Source organism: Crocuta crocuta, unplaced genomic scaffold (assembly GCF_008692635.1).
Source record: "Crocuta crocuta isolate KB4526 unplaced genomic scaffold, BGI_CrCroc_1.0 scaffold192, whole genome shotgun sequence".
NCBI lineage: Eukaryota > Metazoa > Chordata > Mammalia > Carnivora > Hyaenidae > Crocuta > Crocuta crocuta.
The window spans coordinates 997909-1019529 of NW_027528803.1; positions in this window are offsets into that span (position 1 = coordinate 997909).

Below are 21621 nucleotides of genomic sequence, written 5' to 3' on the forward strand. Positions count from 1 at the left end.
AAACACTGTATTTTAACTCTGCCCTCCATGTTTTATGTTTAAAGTGTCCTATTTTATATATTTTTATTTTATATATCTGTTAGAAGATGAGGGAGCGACAGTAAAGTATCTCCCAGACTGAGAAGTTACTTTCAGACTGGAAAACAAAGCGGCCCACTCCACACAGTTTACACAGTTTTATTCAGAGTAACTCACTGACAGGATCTGGTAAAGGACAATCCATGGCAGGTGTATAGGTATTCTCTGCAAAATCCAGTCCTTAGTCCACAGATTATATAGAGTGAGAGGACAGCCAGAAGGACACTGCAATGAGATCAAAGGGTTTATGTGTACCTCAGACAGCTTGAATACACCTAGTGGACAGCAAGACTTTAATTCGATCTTGTGGCATAACCTATGCATCAGGAAGGGTAAAGACCATGTTAATTCTAACAATTTTTTTTAACGTTTTTTATTTATTTCTGAGAGAAAGAGACAGTGTGAGCATGGGAGGGTCAGAGAGAGAGGGAGACACAGAATCTGAAACAGGCTCCAGGCTCTGAGCTGTCAGCACAGAACCCGACGCGGAGCTCGAACTCACAAATCGTGAGATCATGACCTGAGCTGAAGTCGGATGGTTAACTGACTGAGCCACCCAGGCACCCCAAATTCTAAAAAAATAATGGAAGGTCAAAATAAGCCTCTCCCCATCCCAGACTTGGTGGGTATTTACAAGGTTTGTGTATTAATCGCCTAAGGACTAGAACATATAGCATCAAATATGAACAAGATGGAGAACGAAAGATGGAGTCAATATAGTTGGCACCCTTACGTGTATCTCTTAGCTAATTTTGTGGATAAATTGCTTTTATTACTTTGGTGTTTTAACCTCCATACTGGCTTTCTAAGTGATTAATCTACTACTTTTATTATATGCTTGCTTTTACATGTGAAATTTTTTCCTTTCATCATTTTCTTCAAGGTATAGCCTTTTTTTCCCACTTAAAGAATTCCCTTTACCATTTCTTGTAAGGCTAATTTAGTGAAGATGAACTCCTTTAAATTTTATTTATCTGGAAAACTCTTTAACTCTCCTTGTATTCTTGTTGGAAAACAAGAAGCTGGAGGCACTGTGAGAATGTCCTGAAGGAAAGAAATAGAGCAGCAAGGAACTGAAAGCAGTTACATTCCCAGGCGGAAAGCTGCTGGGACTGCTTGTTCACTCCAGAAGGACATCATACTGGCGCCAGGCCAGGGATTAGAATGTTTTTTCTGGTGTCAGAAGTACTCATGACCCAGTATGGTATACCCTACAGGTGCATGAGCTGTCAAGATGCCAAATACTATGTTGTAGGTGCTTGCTGTTCTCAGACAAATAGCAAAATAAAAGAGGCTTGAGACAGGAGACCAATGTTTTGGCTCCTGGAGAGTTTTAGCCCCTGCTTTGTAATTATCTCATCACTGCACCTTTAGGACCTCTCTTTCATATTCTGAATAATAATCTTGCTGAGTAGAGTATTCTTAGTTCTAAAGTTTTTCCTTTCAGCATATTGAATACATCATACATCATGTCACTACCCTCTAGCCTGAAAAGTTTCTGCTGAAGAATCAGCTGATAGCCTTGAGAGGTTCCCTTTGCATGTCTTATTTTCTTTTCTCTTGCTGCTTCTAAATCTTGCCCTTTTTAAAATTACTTTTTGCCATTTTAATTATTATATATCTTGGTGTGGACCTCCTTGGGTTCATAGTGTTAGGGACCCACTGTGCTTCTAGGACCCGAATATCTGTTTCTTTCCCCAAACTAGGGAAGTTTTCAGCTGTTGGTTCTTCAAACAATTTTTCTGCTCCCTTCTCTCTCTCTTCTCATTCTGGTATCTCTACAATGTGAATGTTATCACACTTGATGATGCAGAGTTTCCTTAACCTGTTCTCATTTATTATTATTATTATTCAGCTTGGTTGCTTTCTAGCATCCTGTCTTCCAGATCACTGATACATTCTTCTGCATCCTCTAATCTGCTGTTCATTCCCACTAGTATATTTTTTAAAATCAATAGTTGTACATTTATTATTACTTATTTTTGAGAGACAAAGAGAAACAGAGCATGAGCAGGGGAGGGGCAGAATAAAATGAGAGACAGAACCTGATGCAAGCTCCAGGTTCTGAGCTGTCAACACAGAGCCCAAGGTGGGGCTCAAACCCACAAACCATGAGACGATGACCTGAGCCAAAGTCAGACCCTTAACTGACTAAGACACTCAGTTGCCCTGCCCAGTAGTTAATTTTTAATTTCAATTATTATTATTATATTTTTGAACTCTGATTTTTAAAAATATTTTATGTCTTTGTTGAAGTTATCATGAAGTTCATCCACTGTTTTCTCAAGTCCAGTGAGTATCATATGACCATTAATTTTGAGTTCTTTATCAGGTGTATTGCTTATTTTAGTTTTATTTTGATCTTTTACTGTGATTATGTTTTTTCTTTCAATTGTGACATATTTCTCTGTCTCCTCATTTTGTCCAATTCTCTGTGTGTGTGTGTGTGTTTTCCTATGTATTAGGTAAATCAGCCATGTTTCCTGGTCTTAAAAGTAGTGGCCTCCTGTAAAAGAGGTCCGAAGTGTACTGAAGCACAATCCCCTGGTCAGCAGAACTAGGTGCTCCAGGGGTGTCTCCTGTGTGGGCTGCATGCACTCTACTTTTGTGGCTGAGTCACATTTACCATCCACCCAGCCAGTTGCAATGGCCTGCTTTGCCTGCAATGGGCTCAGTCGACAAGATTTGGTCTCTGTGCTGTTGAGAGGCCTGTTTGAGATGCTACAGGGTTGTAAGTAGGCAAAGTTGGCAGTCAGCATAGCTGTCTGCAGTAAGCCTCTCTGCCACGGTGTCAGATGTGTACTGAACAGCAAATATTGCTCCCTGCATGACCAACTGAGAAGCTATTGTTGGTGGGGGTTGTCTGCAGTCAAAAGAATATCGGTAGTTCGCTCATCTATCACAGTTGCTGGCACACCAAATGTCAGGACTTGTTCTCGGCACAGCCAGTTTAGAGGCTTGACTGCTAGACCTGCAGACACACTGGTTCTCTCTCCCTTTCCACAAGACAGGAGTTACTTTGGAGTGACACCAGTCCCTGCCAGGGTTGTTTGCATGGTATGGATGGGCAGAAACTGCACTGGAGGGAAGCCAACTGAGATGGGTGGGTTGGATGAGGCAGGTCTTCAGGGGAACACAGGAGTAAGGCATGTGGTGCTAGCAAGATAGGTAGAAGGTATTTGGGATGGCTCCTGCAAATGTCCAGGTATCTAATATGGGGAAGATAGAGAAAGGGTGCTTGCTAGCAGTTTTGTTCCTGAAGAAATCTCTTGAAGATCCTTGCCCCTTCAGAACATATTTTGAGATTAGTAAATAAACCTCCTTCACATGTATCTTACATCATTTTCAAATTGCTGATTCTGTGCTGTGTCTTGGGTAGAATTATTTAGAATGTTGGCTCCTTAAGGGCAGGACTTTAGTTTCCTATTGCCTCATGGCTCTCCCAGAGTTAAGATCACCCAAAGGCCCACTAGTTTCCAAAGAAAGGTGCTATGGAGACTAATCCCCAGTGCCTGGGCTGCCTAGGGTAGAATCTGACCATCTCACATCTCTATGCTTGTGGATCCCTCCAGGCTGTGGTTAGTCTCACTGAGGATTAGGTTCCCAACCACATTTTAACCCTTCCACCCTTTTCTTTTCTATGTGGCATCCTTTCCAGGATTAAATGTGGAGGGCCCACTATATTACTGTTTAGGTCATTTTCAGAGTTGCTCACATAGATATAGATACAGCTATTACTTAGTGTATCTCTGGAACCAAGTGAGCTCAGGATATTCCTACTTTGCCATCTTCTTTGAAATATTGATTAAAATATTTTAGTTGTTAGGACCTAATGAAAAACCTTTAACACTTGCCATGAATAGGTCACAAGCAAGGATAATAACATGGTTAAGTTAAAAAAAATTCAAGTAAATTAAATACAGATAACATTTTTATTGTGTCCATATCAATAATTTTTATTCACATATATATGTTAAAAAGTACATTAATCTATCTTGGATAGGCTTGGGTAGTAATCCTTAAATTGATATGAAAATTTGTCTTTTTATTTTTTTAATTTAAATTCCAGTTAATATTCAGTGTGGTGTTAGTTTCATTTGTACAATATAGTGATTCAACACTTCCATATTACACCTATTGCTCATGACAGCAAGTGACCTTGTTCGGTATTAACACTTCCTTAAATTTTTGGTAGAATTTGCCTGGACAGCCGTTTAGCCCTGGACTTTTGTTTGTTATGAGTTTTTTGATTACTGATTCAATTTCTTGGTTATTGGAGTGTTCAAGTTTTCTATTTCTTCCTGTTTTAGTTTTTGTAGTTCATATGTTTCTAGGAATTTATCATTTCTTCTAGGTTATACAATTAATTAGCATATAATTTTTCATAATGATCTCTTATGATTGTATTTCTAATGGTGTTAGTTGTTATTTATCTTCTCTCATTTGTGTTTTTTACTTATTTGGGTCCTTTCTTTTCTTTTTGGTAAATCTGGCTAGATGTGTATCAATTTTATTAAATTTTTCAAAGAGCCAGCTCCTGGTTGTCTTGATCTTTTATTTTTGTAGTTTCCATATCATTAATTCTGCTCTAATATTTATTTCCTTCCTTCTGTTGGCTTTAGGGTTTTGTTTGTTTGTTCTTTTTTAAACTCCTATAGGTAGAAAGTTAGGATGCTTACTTGATATTTTCTTTGCTTCTCAAGGTAGGCCTGCATTGCAATCTGTTTCCCTCTGAGGACTGCTTTTTATTGCATCTCAAACATTTTGGATCACTGTGTTTTTGCTTCTGTGTACTTTTCTATTTCTTCTTTGAGTTCATGGTTGACCCATTTACCTAGTAGCATGCTATTAAACTGCATGTATTTGTGGTCTTTCCAATTTTTTCTTGTGGTTGGCTTCTAGTTTTATAGTGTTGTATGTATGGTATGATTTCAAACTATGAAAGGTGTATGGTATGATTTCAATCTTTTTGTATTTGTTGAGGCCTTATTTGTGACCTAAAATGTGACCTATTCTGGAGAATGTTTCATGTACACTTGAAAAGAATGTATTTTGCTGTTTTAGGATAGAACGTTCTGAATAAAACTGTTAAGTCCATATGATCCACTGTGTCAATCGAAACCATTGTTTCCTTGTTGATTTTCTGTTTAGATCAACTGTCTATGGTAAGTGGCATGTTAAATTCCTGTACTATTACTGTAATATAACCACTTATTTCCTTTATGTTTATCATTAATTGTTTTATACATTTGAGTACTTCCAGGTTGGGGCATAATTATTTATAATTCTTCTTCTTGATTGATTGTTCTGTTTATGATTGATTATGTAATGCCCTTTGTCTCTTTTTATAATCTTTGTTTTAAAGTCCAGTTTGATATAAGTATTGCTACTCGAAGTTTCCTTTGATGTCACTTTGCATAATAAATGAACTCACTTTCAATCTAAAAGTGTCTTTAGATCTAAAATGGATTTCTTGTAGGCAGCATATAGAGGAGTCTTTTTTTTTTTTAAATATTTTTATTTATTTCTAGGAGAGAGAGAGAGAGACAGCATGAGCAGGGGAGGGTCAGAGAGAGAGGGAGACACAGACTCCGAAACAGGCTCCCGGCTCTGGGCTGGCCGTCACAGAGAGAGAGGGAGACACAGACTCTGAAACAGGCTCCAGGCTCTGGGCTTGCAGCCAGCACAGAGCCCGATGCGGGGCTCGAACCCACGAACCGCGAGATCATGACCTAAGCGAAAGTCGGTCGACCAACTGACTAAGCCACCCAGGCGCCCCTAGAGGAGTCTTTTTTTAATTATTTCTGATACCCCATGCTTTTAATTGGCATGATTTTTCCATTATATTCAAACTAATTATTAATATGTATATATTATCATTTTATTGCTTGTTTTGTCATTGCTTCTGAGAATTTTCTCTGATCCTTTCTTGCCTTTGTCACTTTTGGTCTCTCCTTTACACTCAAACAGTCCCCTTTAATATTTCTTGTAGGGCTAGTTTAGTGGTCATGAACTCCGATAGTTTTTGTATATCTGGGAAACAATCTCTCCTTCTATTCTGAATGATGGTCTTGCTGGATAGAGTATTTTTGGCTACCGATTTTTCCCTTTCAGTACTTTGAATACATCATGCCACTCTCTTCTGATCTGCCAAATTATGATAGAGAAATCTCTGGCTAGTTTTATGGGCTTTCCCTTGTAAATTAAGGACTTCTTTTTCTTGCTGCTTTTAAGGTATTTCTTTATTTCTATATTTTGCAAATGCAATTACAATACGTCTGAGCATTGGCCTACTTTTGTTGATTTTGAATGGCGTTCTCTGTGACTTCTGGATCTGGATGTTTGTGTTCTTCCCCAAATTAGGGAAGTTTTCTGCTATTATTTCTTGAAATAAATTTTCTTCCCCCTCTTCTTTATTCTCCTTTAATATAAATGCTATTATGTTTCATGGTCACTGAGTTCCCTAAGTCTATTTTTTTTTTTTTTTAATTTCTAGGAGAGAGAGAGAGACAGCGTGAGCAGGGGAGGGTCAGAGAGAGAGGGAGTCACAGACTGAAACAGGCTCCAGGCTCTGAGCTGGTAGTCAGCACAGAGCCCGACGCAGGGCTCGAACCCACGAACCGCGAGATCATGACCTAAGCGAAAGTCGGACGCTTAACCGACTAAGCCACCCAGGCGCCCCACCCTAAGTCTATTTTTGTGTTGCATAACTCTTACTCTCTTTGTTCAGCTTCACTATTGTCCATTATTTTGTCTTCTAGGTCACAAATTCATTCCTCTGCTACTTCCCACCCACTGTTCATTGAATTAGTACTGTTTCCAATCTCTTTTACTGCATTCTTCATTTCTGATACTTTTTTACTCTTTTAACTCTGTGGTAAGGGTCTCAGTGATGTTTTATATTCTTTTCTCAAGCCCAGTGAGTGTCCTTATGATTTAAGTTATCCACCAGATGTTATTTATATCTGTTTCATATAGATTTGTTGATGTTGCCTTTCCTTATTCTTTCATTTGTAATAAATTCCTCCATCCTGGCATTTTGTCTAAATCTCTGACCTGTTCTCTGTGTTAGAAAAGCCAGTTATATCTCCTGCTCTTGAAAGTAATGGCCTTATGAAAAAGGCCATGTAGTGCCCATGTCCTAGAACTTCAAGGAGAGTCTCCACTTTGTGCTACACATGGTCTGCTATTGTGTTGTGTCTGCTCTTTCCTTCAGAACAGTCCTCTGCAGAGGGTCTCCTTGCCTGCTGGGAGAGTGTTTGGTCCTTGGCCTGAATGTGGTGAGTTTTTAATTACATGTGCTCTGGTTTGCTTGTGAAATGAAAGCTGACACCCATCCACCAGAACTGAGGTCTTGCAGAACCCTCTGGTCAGGAGAGGTGGTTTGGGCAGGGGTTTGTGCTTGTCTTCTGGGGGGTGGGGCCTCCTGTGCTGGGACTTATGCAAGCTTGACTGAGAAGGCACTGACACCAGAGTGCAAGGGATAGGCTTTGTGTAAGCAAGGTAGGCAGTCCGTGTTGGCACTGCACTGTTGCCGTCAGGTGGCTCTATTTATCCTGTTGGTCTGAGGAGGGAAACAGCACCAGCCAGGTCCTTTTTTTCTGGAGAGGTGTCTCTCTGAATGCTGCCTCTCAAGGACAGCCCTCAGCAGAGGGTCTGACCTCCTCCTTCCCTCTCTCTCCCCCAGTATGCCTCAGGTGTTCTTTGATTGCTGTTTCTACACTATCTGCCCCTGGGTTAGTTGCCTGCCTCCTTCCAGGAGCACTGTAGTGTCCTTTAGGCTTTATCGGAGGTTTTTCCCCTGAGCGGAGGTTTTTCTGTTTCGGACTCTCTGTTTTTCCCCTCACTCCCCGCAGAGGGGGATCGCCTCCAACCCTGGAGTCTCCGATCCCTGCCCGAATTTATCTTCCCCAGTTCGCACTCACGTTAGAAGTCTTTCTCGGTGGATTCTGGGTCCTTTTTCCTCCCAATCCCTCACGTTTTGTAAGGTTTCCAATGGCTTTAGATCTTTTCCATGTGAGGTATGGGTGCAAAGGCAAGTATGGAGCTCCTTACTTCTCCGCCATCTTGCCCCTCCCCCTCAGGCTTTATCTCAACCAAGCCTATAAGACCCACTGGTTCCAAGAACTCTTTAAATTCAGACCATCTCATTTTCTAAGCCAATGGCTTTGGGGAAATATTTTCCTTCTATGTTCCCATGTTCTTCTCTCTCTCCTGACCTTCCATGAGACCACAGCTCCTTCCCTTCCACAGCACCCATGATCTGTTTTTCCCCTACACCATGTCTCTGCACTTTCTGTTTTCTTCAATGTGGCCCCTTCTCTCCCTTTAATTGTACAATTTGTTCTGTCAGTCTTCAAGTCAATTTCTTGGGTGTTTAGGATGATTTGGTAGTTAGCTACTTGTGTTTGTGAGACAAGATGGGCTAGGGTCCTCCTGTTCAGCCACCATCTTCCTTTCTACTTTGTCTCTCTTCCTCTTCCTCCTCCTCAATCTCCTCCTCCTCCTCTTCCTTTCTTCCTCTTTTTCTTTCTCCTTCTCCTCCTTCTCCTTCTTCTCTTCCATCTGAAAACATGTTTACTTTCCTTTTATTTTTTTATTTAAACATTTTTTAAATGTTTTATTTATTTTTGAGAGAGAGATAGACACAGCGTGAGCAGGGGAGGGTCAGAAAGAAGGGGGGTTACTGAATCCCAAGACAGCCTCCAGGCTCTGAGCTAGCTGTCAGCACAGAACCCGACGTGGGGCTTGAACCCATGAACTATGAGATCATGACCTGAACCAAAGTTGGATGCTTAACCTACTGAGCCACCCAGGCTCCCCTTCCTTTCATTTTTTTTTAAATTAAAAACTACATTTTCAGATCACTGGAATTTTATACATAGTTGCAATTAATAATTTAGAGATCACTTTTATCCTTTACCCAGTTTCCCTGAATTGTAATATCATACAAAACTTTAGTACATTATCACAAGCTGTATATTAACATTTCTATATAGCAAAAATATAGAAAAACTACATCAACACAAAAATTATCCTTTGTGTTGCCATGAATCTTGAGAATTTTTTATATTCTTCAGTTAGAATTGTGCTCATGTATATTATATATGTGTTAATACATAAATAATATTCTTAATAATCAGTTGAGTCTCACTAAATGTATTATTCTGAAATTTGCTTTTTCATTTATTTATCTCAGTTTATTTTATTTTCTTCAAATTTTATTTAAATTCTAGTTAGTTAATATATAGTGTAATATTGGTTTCAGGAGTGGAATTTAGAGATTCATCACTTACATACAACACTTAGTGCTCATCGTAACAAGCCCCTCCTTAGTATCGATCATCCAATTAGCCCATTCTTCATACACCTCCCTCCCTCAACCCTCAGATTATTCTCTGTCATTAAGAGTCTTATGGTTTGGTCCCCTCTCTCTCTTTTTTCCCCTTCCCTTTCCTTCCTTGATGTGAGGAAAATTCTATGATATCTGTCTTTCCCTGACTGACTTCTTTTGCTTAGCATAATACACTCTAGCTTCATTCATATCATAGCAAATGCCAAAATTTCATTATTTTATGGCTGAATAATATTCCATTCCACATCTTTATCCACACTAAAATGAATGGTTATTTGTACTCTTTCCATAGTATTGCTATTGTTGATAATGATGCTGTAAACATTGGGGTGCGTGTGCCCTTCAAATCTGTATTTTTGTATCATTTTGATGAATGTCTGGTAGTGCAATTGCTGGGTTGTAGGGTAGTTCTATTTTTAACTTTTTGAGGAACCTCCATGCTGCTTTCCAGGGTTGATGCACCTGTTTGCATTCCCATCAACAATGTAAAGGGTTCCCCTATCTTTGCATCCTCACCAACACTTGTTGTTTCCTGTGTTGTTAATTTTTTAAATTATTTTAAGAAATAATGTGAAAAGCTCCAAAATGTTTTTTTGAAATATGTGAAATAATTTGTCTGAATAGCATTTTCTAAAATAAAGGAATGAGGTCTTTTATATAAATTGCCACTTATCACGTTTGTGAAAATAAAGTGTTTCTTTGCAATACTTTCAATATTTTCTGAAAATACTAAAGAGGAATCCATAGGTTGCTCAGACAAGAACCATTTTACATTATTGCTTAGTTAGGGATAATTAATAAATGAATTTCTCATCCACCCTACTTATATTTTGGCCTAAGCCAAAATATATTTTGATCATTTGACCAAATAAAATTTGGTCATTTAATGAGAGTTAAACAACCCTACATGTTTGTAACAATTATTATGACCTTTAAAGCTGAGGAAATTGAGGTTCAAAGGGTGAGATAAAAAAGTAGATTATTTTCCCTTGAACCCTGAACTTTGGACCCTCATGGGAGGTGGTCTGGAACCAGAGTTTGAATTTCCTCTGCTGTGATCACAGAGCATTGGCTCTGGGTTCCCCACACAGAATCTCAGCCTTTGCCTAGGCTGCCTCTGCCAGGAGATCCAGAAATGTTTCTTGCTCCTATTTTGAGGATTGCAGCATCTGCTTCCTCAGTCCCACCCATCTTGGTGGCCTTGGAAATGACATGGTGGGGAGTATGAACAAGTATGAGTGGGAGAAAAAGAGATTAGGATGCTAACTAAAGCTCAGAGATAAAAGGAAAACCAAAAAAACAAAACAAAACAAAACACTAGCCTAGGCTCCTTCTCTCTCTCTTCTTTCCTTCCTTCCATTTCTTTTTCCTTCTAACTTTTCCCCATTGTTCCCTTAAACTCACACAGTGTAGATCTTTCAGTCATTGATCTGTACTTCAGTCTTCATAATACTAGTTGTACATATCAAACTCTATAGAATTAATGTCATTAACACGTATATCTTTAGAGAGACACTACAACTTAGTGAAAACTAATAATTTAAATGAATTCTTCTTCTACATTTACTTGCTGTATCAACTTGGGGATCCTGAATAAAACCTTTGTACCTCTATTCCTTCATATGAGTACTTAATTCACATTATTTTTGTGAGGATTAAGTGAGATAAAGTTTGCAGCACTTGGGTGGCTCAGTCAGTTAAGCATCTGATTCTTGATTTGGGCTCAGGGTCATGATCTCACGGTTTGTGAGTTCCAGCCTTGCATCTGGCTCTATGCTGACAGCGTGGAACCTACTTGGGATTATCTCTGTCTCCCTCTCTTTCTGCTCTTCTCCCACTCATATGTGCTTTCTCTCTCTCTCTCTCTCTCTCAAAATAAATAAACTTAGAAATTATATGAGATAGTGTTCATTGAGCGCTTGGTATCAAAGTTAGTACACAGAAAATATTAAAAAAAATGTAAAGTATTATAGTTTCTTCATATGCATATGTATATACACACACATACAATATAGCAGACAGTGGAATAGATTGTGCTTCTTAAAGTTTTCTTATATTTTCATGCCTGTAATCTGCTTAATAAAGGTTTTTTATGGCTCTAGTGTAATGGACTACTAGAATCAATTTTGAAGTGTGATGAAATGACCAGATTGCCTTTTCTAGTGGAATCTATGTCCTATTATGGCACTGATTTCTCAAGAAAATTATCCATTTGAATATCTAATTCATTACCCAAATTGTCCTGCTATGTTATTCCCCAATGCATCCAATGGCAATGATTCTTTCTTGGTGACAAAACACATAGTTGAGATAAACTGAACAATGACATGAATATTTCATGAAAACTGACAGTACATTTACTAGCTGATATTATTCAAAATGAAAGACTATAAACATTTTAATGAGATTGATGGTTTACATATAGATAAATACATTTAAAAAGAAAAGGATATTTTCCTTGGTAACCACAGCTATGGAATAGCAGCTCCCCATATTTATTTATTTATTTATTTTTTATTTTTTTTATTGTTTTATTTATTTCTAGGAGAGAGAGAGAGACAGCGTGAGCAGGGGAGGGTCAGAGAGAGAGGGAGCCACAGACTGAAACAGGCTTCAGGCTCTGAGCTGGCAGTCAGCACAGAGCTCGACGCTGGGGCTCGAACCCACGAACCGCGAGATCACGACCTAAGCGAAAGTCGGACGCTTAACCGACTAAGCCACCCAGGCGCCCCTAGCTCCCCATATTTAAATCTGAGTTTACTTGCTTATTAATCTGAGATCTCTTTGTTCTTTTTTTTTGTCAAGTTCCATTATGCTTTCTTATATTTCATTTTTCCAAAAGCATTCCACCTTTTTATTCCTAAGACTTGGTAGTTGACTCAGTGTTCATTAATTTGACAAACCTTTCTTAAGCACTTTTCCTAAACATTTCTATGAACAAGATTCAGACTGGGCATGAGGGAAATAAATTAGTAAAACATAGCTCTTATTTTTGATAGACTGATAGACTAGTAAGGTGAGTCATCTATATGAATAAGTTAGTGTAATAATATACTTAAAATATAAGATAAAATTATATGCAGAAGAGAAGAAAATACTAAGAATTATTCTTAGTGTACCTCTGCTAAAAATAGGTGATTGATGCATTCTCCTGAATAGGGTTTATTAAGTTAGGTTCCAGTAACAAAGAGCCCCTCTATCTCAATAGCCTTCATGAACAAAGGTTATTTTCTCTAGTAGTATTATTCTTTGCAGGGTGTCTACAGATCTTTAATACAACATGAATATGAAGTAGAAGACCCTACTGGGACATACTGCCTCCATGTTGAGTAGGGAGGGCATGGTATAATCATGTAATGGCTTTAAATTAGGAACTAACACATATCCCTCCCACTCATATTTCATTGGTCAAAGCAAGTCAACTACTTTATGTTGATAGATCAAAAAGCATAATCCTAAGTAAAGGAAACCAGTAGAGAGAGACCAGCCAGAATGGGACAGTAAATGTTTTGAACAAGAAGCATGTAGACATGCTCCTGGCTCCAACCAAGGAGAAAAAAAGCAGTTAAGACTATATAGTAAAAGTGTTTTACTTTTATTAAAAAGCCTTATTTTTATTTAATTAAATGACTATTATTTTTTTTACAGCATAGGCATTTATCCACAAACATAGTAAAAGCACCATTGGCCAGAAATGTTTTTTAAATAGTTTCTATGTGAGGATAGTTGAAAACTCTTGTGGAAAAATAATTTCCTGTTTCCACTTTCAATCCATCCTGAAAATAAATACTTAGAAATTGAGATTGGCCACAAGGAGAGACAGTTTAGCAGGATCCCATATCAAAATATCAAAATAATAAGCATCTGAAGATGCTTCTAGCTTTACTCTGAGAGCTTCAACCAAAATATATTTTAAGAATGATTTGTTTGTAAATTAGTATCTTATCTGAATTTATTAATTTGTTCTCTCAGTAAACTCATATTTTAAAAATATTATAATATCTTGTATTTGTTCAATCAGTCTGAATGGAGACTGTATATTTATATTTGTAAATGAAGCTCATTTTCTTCTTTTTCTGTTTCTAATTTTACCTTTGAAATAATTTTATCTAATATGTGAAGTTCTCATTCTGTTTACTCAGGGTGATTAATGTCTCTTTTCATATTTAAAAATAAGAATATTTGTTTCCCGTGTGAAGACTGAACAGTCAACTATATTTTAAACACATAAAAGGCAAAACTTTTAGATGTTAAAAATACATGTGCATTGTTCTATTAGTCTCAATATGTATAGACTTTTATGCTGTTATAGTCTTTATATAGACTTATATGCTTTTCCTTTGATTTTAGTACACTTTGTCTCTTCTGTTACTTCAATAGTTAGTATAATTTAGAATGAAAATGAACACATTCTTTGAGATCATTTCACAGAAACTATCTACATTCAATGTTTGAGGGTAAATCCAGGGAATTTTCATATCTTAGAATTTCTGGTCAAAGACTTTGTCTAGGGATTTTTGCTGGTTATAGAATTTATTTTAAAATATGACAAATGAATTGACAAACACTGATGTGCTATCAATGGAAGTACAGAGCAGGGATGTTTAACCAAAGGAAATGGGACAGAGGAGGGATGAACATCAGACGTATAAGAAAAGAAGATACCAGAATTAATGAAGATGTCAGAAAATGGGGGTTTCAGCAAAGGAATCTGTATATGCAATAGTGTGATGACAAGTTGGCACACTTCTGGTGGTGCAAGAGGCTGAAGTGATTAGAGACCCATCAAGTGAGAGCTTTGTCACAAGGCTCAGGAACTGGGGTTTTTATTTCGAGGCTGAAGACAAGTCACAGGGGTTTCAGGTATGGGGTTAATTTTTGGAAATATTATTCTGGCAACAATGTTGAAAAGGGACATGGGATAGGGAGACTGCTAAAAGAGTCCTACAATAATCTGGGCTGAGATCTGAATAGTTAGACCTAAAGCGTTGGTAGTGGAGAGAGGATGAGTCAGAGAAAAGAAAGTTAATAAAAACTCTGTGTAGCAGAAATAGTCACTTAGAAGATCATACTTAGAAAGCAAAGACTTGTGTGTCATAGAACATGAAATATGCAAAATATGCCCATAATTATGAGAACTCACAAAATGTTTGAAACATGAAACAAATAGCCTTGCTAGTAAAAGTCATTTCAACTGACCTTCAAGAGGAAATGGTTTTCAAATCACCACTTGGAATATTAAAAGCTAAGCAGTCAATATAACAGTAAATTAACTTAAAAAAATCTGTTGAGAAAGGATTAGATCAATATTATTCATTCATGGATATTCTTACGTGTTTATTTCAGTGATGTGCCAACATTTTGGATTGTACATGCTATTATTAGGGACAAAACTTTTAATTTTGTATCCCAATATATGTATGTTAACTCCAAAACATTGTATGCATATAGCACCAAACTAACAGAATGTTTATATCAAAAATGCATTAAAAATAGAAAGTTAGTAAGGTGAAGCATATATCATATAAAATATTTAATTATGTTTTATTGATAGAAAATGTTAGGTTTCACTAAATAGTAATATTCTTTTGAGAGCAAATGATTCTTTACTTCAGGATTTTTGAAACTTTGAGTTTACCAACTTAGGGTAATTTTGCAAAGTTTAGTTATTTTTTAATAACATTTTAATGACACATAGATTAAGAAGGAGAAAAACTTGTAAAAATTCACATTTAAAAATGTAAAAGAAACATCATTACTGCACTTATTAAGCCATGATAATTTTTAAATCTTATTTTCCAATTATATATATATTTTTATTGGATCACAGATAGAAAATTTCCATTTCTCTGATCCTAGAGAGTTATTCCAAACAAAAATATTTCATTTTTATATTTTTACAAATAAGCCCATGGACATTTTTAATTTAACTCTTTAGTTTCTAACTATTGTTTCAGTGTTTTGAAACTATCAAATATATGTGGCACATGTCATTTATAGAAACAAAATTACCTAAAGATGGAAACATTTGCAAGAATCTCTATTAAAATTATTCTTTCCGTAGGAAAAATTTCCTTTGAACAATAGTGACTTTCTCCCTTAATATTAAAATTCCACCTTTTGAATTGGCAGACTAACTGTCATTATTCTTTTTGAATATATCTGCTTGGCAGCAAACTACTGGCTTATTAAGAAAAGGTCAGCAAATTTGAAACTTGTCTCTGTAAAATGAGTGGAAAAATGAAAAAAATGACTGACTACTCTTTAAACTCAACCCCATTACATCATAAATTATTATAGAATTTACTACTTAAAGATATAGTTTCCAAGAAAATGAATCCTATTATGGATATCTTATAGCATAAAACTTCAATATAATGTTATTTCCTGCTAGTGAAAGAATAATGAATCCACCTTTATCAACCCTTTATAATTACATGGTCTTCCTTTAGGAATCCTGCCATACTGTAAGTGATCAATGACTGTCAGGTATATGGATCTAGTGAAGGCCCCATTGGCACTCCATTCAATGACTGTTAGTAAAGCATAATTTCTTTCTTGGATTTGGTCAAATAAATATAAGTTGGCATTCCATTACTTATTTTTCCTATTTAATCATATTTCCACAGAAGGAGATTTCAAATCAAAGATCAGATAGCATCAAGTTACAAACTAAAATACCCCATAATTCTGTTCTGCTAGTGATATGGGGGTGATACAGAAACATATCTGGCTCTATCAGAAACTACAGTTAAACAAACATGGGTTTTGTAAAATATTGTGTGTTCCCTGTATCCCTTTGGCCATCTGGGGAAGATTATGTACCCCTTCTTCAAATAATGTTTTCAAATGAAAATAATAAATTGCATCCAATTATAAAGGAGACTGGTACACTAAAATTTAGTTACTAAATATTTAAAGCCAATATTAAGAGAGAGTAAATAATAAAACTGCATCATTTAGTGTCTTAAATAACAAGATCTAGGAGTGATTTCAATCATGACTGAAATTTCATAATAAATGCAATATATTTTATTGTATTTAAAAAAAATTAAATGTTTATTTTTGAGAGCGAGATAGACAGAATACAGTCAGGGAAGGGGCAGAGAGAGGGGGAGACACAGAATCTGAAGCAGGCTCCAAACTCTGAGTAAGACAGAGCCCGACACAGGGCTCGAACTCACTAACCATATCATGACCTGAGCCAAAGTTGGATGCTTAATTGACTGAGCCACTGAGATGCCTTATAAATGCAAACATATTTTAAAGTCTTACATAAACTATAATAACTAAATGAATACATCTAATTTATATTGTGTATAAATTATCAGGTAATAGTAAACAGGCATAACTCAGAGATAATGTGATTTCAGTTCCAGACCACTGTAATAAAGTGAATATTATAATACAATGAATATTGTAGTAAAATGAGTCAAATGAATTTTTTGGTTTCTAGGTCACATGAAAGTTATGTTTATACTAGACCACAATCTATTAGGTGTGCAAAATCATTACATCTAAAAAACCAATATGGGTATCTTAATTGAAAAATAATCTAACACTGAAAATTTCTAAGCTTTATCTGACTTTTCAGCAAGTCATAATGTTTTGCTGGTTTGGGGTCTTGCCTCAGTGTTAACAGCTACTGACTGATGAGGATAGTGGTGGCTGAAGTTGAGGTAGATGTGGCAATTTTTTAAAAATAGGACAAGAGTGAAGTTTGCTGCATGGATTGACTTTCCATTCATAAACAATTTCTCTGTAGCATGTTTGACAACATTTTACGTACAGTGGAAATTTTTTCAAAATTGGAGACAATCCTCTCACACCCTGCCACTGCTTTATCAACTAAGTTTATGTAATATTCTAAATCCTTTATTGTCATTTCAACAATCATCACAGTATCTTCACCAGGAGTGAATCCCATCTCAAGAAACCACTTTCTTTGCTCATCCGTAAGAAACAACTCCTCATCAGTGAAAGCTTTATCATGAGTTTTCAGTAATTCAGTCATATCTACAGGCTTCATTCTTAACTCTAGTTATCTTGTTATTTCCAATACAACTGAAGTTATTTCTTACACTCAGGTATTGAACCCCTCAAGTCGTCCCTGAGGGTTGAGATGAACTTTACCCAGAAGTGAAATTATGGAGTTGTGCAGTATTTATACTTTTTGTTGTTGTTGTTGTTGTTGTTTTGTTTTTGAGGAACCTCTATAATGTTTTCCATAGTGGCCACACCAGTTTAGATTCTCACTAGCAGTGCAAAGGGGTTCCCTTTTTCCCATATTCTTGCCAACATTTGTTATTTCTTGTCTTTTGATAATAGCCATTCTGATAAGAGTGAGTTAATATCTCATTGTGGTTTTGATTTGCCTTTTCCCTAATTGTTAGTGATATAAGCAATTTTTCACATGTCTAATGTCCATCTATATGCCTTCTTTGAATATCTTTTTATGTCCTCTGCCCATTTTTTTAAAGGATTATTTGTTTTCTTGGTGTTGAGTTGTATGAGTTCTTTGTATATTTTGGATATTAATCCCTTATTGGATATGTTATTTGCAAATATTTTTTTCTCATTCAGTGACTGCTTTTTAATTTAGTGAGGGTTTTCTTTGCTGCCAAAATCTTTTTATCTTGGAATCATTCTAATGATTTTGTTTTGTTTTGTTTGTTTTTGCTCTTTGTTTTCATAGGTTTTTTTTGGCCTATGCCTAAGGAGACAGATCCAGAAAAATATTTCTAAGGCTTATATCCAAGAGATTACTGCCAAATTTTCTATCAGTTTCAAGATTTTAGATTTTAGATTTGGGTCTTTAATCCATCTTGAATTTATTTTGTGTATGTCATAAGAAAGTGGTTCAGTTTATTCTTTTGCACATAGCTGTGCAATTCTCCCAACACCATGTTGAAGAGGCATCTTTTCCTACATTTTATATTCTTGTCTCCTTTGTCGTAGCTTAATTGATCATACAAACATTGGTTGATTTCTGGAATCTCTATTCCATTCCAATGATCTATGTGTCTGTTTCTGTGTCAGTACCATACTATTTTGTTTACTGCACCTTTGTGGTGTAGTTTGAAATCCAGGCTTCTGATATCTCCAGCTCTGATCGTTCTCACAAATCACTTTGACAATTTTGAGTCTTTGTGTTTCCATACAAATTTTAGAATATTTATTCTAGTTCTTAAACAAATGATACTGGTATTTTGAAAGGGATTATACTGAATTTGTAGATTGCCTTGGGTAGTACAGCATTTTAATATTAATTCTTACAATCTATGATTATGGTATATCTTTGCATTTATTCATGTCATCTTCAGTTTCTTTCAACATTGTCTTATTTTCAGAGTACAGACTTCACCCCTTGAGTAAATTTATTCCTAGGTATTTTTTAAATGTAATTCCTCTCACTTCTATTTGCATAGACTACCTTTTTCCATCACTTCAGTTTCAGGTATGTGTCTTTAGGTATGAAGTGAGTCTCTTGTAGGCAGCATACAGATGGGTTATTTTTTTCATCCATTCAGTCATCCTGTAGCTTTTGATTATAGCATTTAGTCAATTTACATTTAAAGTAATTATTGTTATATACACATTTATTGCCATTGTTATTTTTTCTAGTACTTCTCAGTTCCTTTTTTCTCTTGCTCTTAACCCTTGTGATTTAATGACTGTAGTGTTATGCTTGGATTTCTTTCGCTTTTTCTGTGTATTTATTATAGTTTTTTGGTTGCAATGAAGTTCCCAAGTATGTCCCAAGTATTTAATAGTCTATATTAAATTGATGGTCATTTAAATTTGAGCACATTCTAAAAGCAATAAATTTTTATTTTCTTGTTTCCACATTTTATGTGTATAATATTTTATGTATTTTTATTTTGTGAGTTTATTGAGCATTGTTTAAATATAATGGATTTTGCAATTTTTCTTTTAACCTTCAGACAAACTTTATAAGTAATTGATCTACTGCCTTTACTATATTTATTTTTATACTAGGAAATTTTTGCTTTCATGATTGTCTTCTACTTTTGTTCCCCCCCACCCCCGCCCACCCAGTATTAAAAGGGTCCCTTTAACATTTCTTATAGGACTTGTTTTGTGGTGATGAATGCCTTTAACTTTTGTTTGTCCGGAAAACTATTTTTCCTTCAATTCTGAATGTTAACCTTGCCAGGTAGATTATTATTTCAGTTTTCCTTTTTCTTTCTTTCTTTTCTTTCCTTTTCTTCCCTTTTCTTTCTTTCTTCCTTCCTTCTCTTCTCTTTTCTCTTCTTCCTTTCCTTTCCTTTCCTTTCCTTTCCTTTCCTTTCCGTTCCGTTCCGTTCCGTTCTATATATCATGTTACTAGCTTGTGGCCTGCAAAGTTTCTACTGAAAAATCACTTGATACTCTTCTGGGAGTTCCCTTGCATATAATTGCTTTTCTCTTGCTCCTTTAAGGTTCTGTTTTTAATTTTTAACATTTTAATTATTGTGTGTCTTGGTGTGGACTCCTTGAGTTCATTTTGTTTGGGGCTTTCTGTGCTTTCCTGAACCTGGATGTGTGTTTCCTTCCACAAGTTAGGGAATTTTCAGTTATTTCTTCAAATAACTTTTCTGCCTTTTTCTCTCTTCTCCTTCTGGGATCCTTATAATGCAAATGTTAGTATACCTGATGTTGACTCGGGTGTCCTTAATGCTATCCTCATTAAATTTTTGTTTTGTTTCTTAGCTTGGTTTCTTTGAACTACCTTATCTCAAGATTGCTGATCTGTTCTTCCAAATTCTTCATTCTGCTGTTGATTCCCTCTGGTGTATTTTTCATTTCAGTTACTGTATTCTTTAACTCATTTCTTAAAATATATTTTCTGTCTTTTTTTTTTCTTAAATAGTTATTGTCAAGTTGGTTTATATGTAACACCCAGTCCTCACCCCAAGTGCCTTCCTCCATGCCCATCATCTCCCTTCCCCTCAATCCCACCCCATCAGCCCTCAGTTTGTTCTCAGAAATTTTCTGTCTTTTTGTCGAGGTTCTCACTGAGTTCATCTATTCATCTGTGAAGTTCAGTGACCATTTTATGACCATTATTTTCAGTTCTTTATCAGGTAGATTGCTTACCTCCATTGCATTTAGGTTTTTTTCCCCCCTGATGTTTCTTATTCTTTTAATTGGAGCATGTTCCTGTTTCCTCATTACATTTGACTTTCTGTGTTTATTCCCTTGAACTAGGCAAAACAACTACCTTCCTACAGCTTGAAGGAGTGGCCGTGTATAGGAACATTTCCTATATGTACTGCAAGTGCCTGACTGCTTAGGCTGGTTGGCTGGAGCTGTAACAGGCATGAGCTGTGGGTTCCAAGGGATTCTGCACCATGGCTACCCTGGAGAGATGGTTGGAGCTGCAGTAGGCATGGATGAGGTATCCCAGAGCGCTCTGCACCAGGGCTGCCCTGATGAGATGGCTGGAACTAAAGCAGGCATAAGTCACAGGTGTCCTAGGTGTTTCTTGCCTAGGCTGCCTTCATGAGACAGATGGAGCGATAGTTGCCATGGCAGAGGTGTCTCAATGTGCTGTGCCATTGTAGCCTTTTTAGGATGGTTGGACGTGGGACAGGCACAGGCTCAGAGCCATCTTGTTGAGGATAGCTGAAACTGGTGTGGGCTCTGGTCCATGGCTATCTAAGGTGATAGGCTGCCTAAAGTATCCAGATCTTGTTCCTGTTTGTGCTATCCAGGTGGAAAGGGATGTAAACAATGGTGCTGTCTAGTACCTCCAACCACAATGAGTTCCAACAGTTTCCTATCATTTAGTGGATATTCTAGGCTTAGAAAATATGTTTCTTATAGTCTAGTTTCCCTTCAAGCCACTGTTTTTTTGTTTCTGTGTCTTGGGTTGGTCAAATTTTCATGCGGGCCCCTCCCACTCAGGTCATGTGCTATCCCTCCCTACTCAGCTTGCTGCATCAAGTGTGGGATTCCTGTCATTACTGTGTCTTTGTTTTTCCTGTTATTTTCTATGTGATCCCTCTATCCTTTGTTGCATAGAAGCTGTTCAAACCACCCTCGATTTTTCTTCAGAAGAAATCACTTTCTATATATGTATAGATTCAGTACATCTATGTAAGGAGGTGAGTTCAGAGTTATCCTGTGCCACCATTTTGGAGCCATCTCTAATTTAGCATTATTCTTAAGGGCCCTAGAATTTA